Source organism: Carassius carassius, chromosome 18, assembly GCF_963082965.1.
Source record: "Carassius carassius chromosome 18, fCarCar2.1, whole genome shotgun sequence".
Taxonomy (NCBI): Eukaryota; Metazoa; Chordata; class Actinopteri; order Cypriniformes; family Cyprinidae; genus Carassius; species Carassius carassius.
This window is the reverse complement of record NC_081772.1, coordinates 27,727,695-27,728,831: the sequence shown is the minus strand read 5'-3', so window position 1 is coordinate 27,728,831 and position 1,137 is coordinate 27,727,695. Positions and strand designations below refer to the sequence as shown.

The window sequence follows — 1,137 nt, the reverse complement described above, 5'->3', positions numbered from 1 at the left end:
CTCTGAGGTCATGAGCTGATGAATTAACATTTCTGCATTTGACATTGAGAACATAGTCAGTCAATTCAAAGTTACAAAAAGTTAATTCTCTCGTCACCACTTTCATAACATGTGTTGGACGACCTCAAATTGTGGAACAACACAGTTGGTGACCTGTTTTTTTTTCATTGATTTTTCAAACAGAACACTCTACTACATTTTCTCAAAAAAGCTAAATCTGATTTATGCAACATGCACTCTGTAGAAAATACACTGCTTTCAAAAAATCCTCCAATATCATATCACTTCAACACCACTCAGATCATACTCCTTTCTTCAACATTGCCAAAAGCAATATGAACGCTCATCAACGACAGAACTTGTGATCAAAGTCATAGTTCTATCCTCAATTCGCTCTCAGAAAAGAGTATTACAGCTCATCATCGTGGGTTGGGAGACAAACACTTTCAAAACACATTTCCAAGTAAAAAACTGTAGAAATGATCCCTGAAAATATAGTCTTAACTTCATATCTCAACTCAAATGGAATTCCATTCTGAAGCACCGCCTCCAATCAGATGGTTTGTGTAGTTGATTTCTATAAACGCATGAACTAGTGTCCATATGGGCTTTACCTGATCTCGGATTAATTGACTAATTTTGTCCGCGTTTCAGTGACATATTTGAACTATCAAAAAGGAGTTGTAATTATTAGTCTCTTATAGGCCTAATGAATCAAGCTCTGTATAGGTTAGAAATATATATTATACAGACATTTAATATTTAATGGTATTGTACGATTTGTTAATTGCATTCAATAGATTACACTTCCAACAAAACATTCGCCACTGGTTTGCAAAAGGTGTTTTTAGACAACTTTGAGCTGATTTTTAGTTGCAATTAAACCACTCTGACCAGCACACATCAACAGAGTGTGGCCCTTTGGAGCTGTGCGAAACAGCGAACCCTTTTACCAGGCAATTGGTTCAGTCAAGTCACCTCTTTGTATATAGCGCTTTTAACAGTACAGATTTTGTCAAAGCAGCTTCTCAGTAACAAAATAGGAAAATAGTGTGTCAATGAAAAAGGACAATAGTAAACATTCAGTTTTCAGTTAAAAGGCAGTTCATCATTGAATTATGCGATGTCATCGTTCAG

General features: G+C 35.7%; 1 non-coding gene across 1 annotated transcript; it reads right to left on the bottom strand.

Annotated features, from left to right (window-relative positions):
* Positions 1–291: 291 nt before the first annotated feature.
* LOC132092982 (small nucleolar RNA U3) lies at positions 292–502 on the bottom strand. Its single transcript, XR_009422353.1, has one exon. It is a non-coding gene; the product is annotated as a small nucleolar RNA U3 (small nucleolar RNA).
* Positions 503–1,137: the final 635 nt, after the last annotated feature.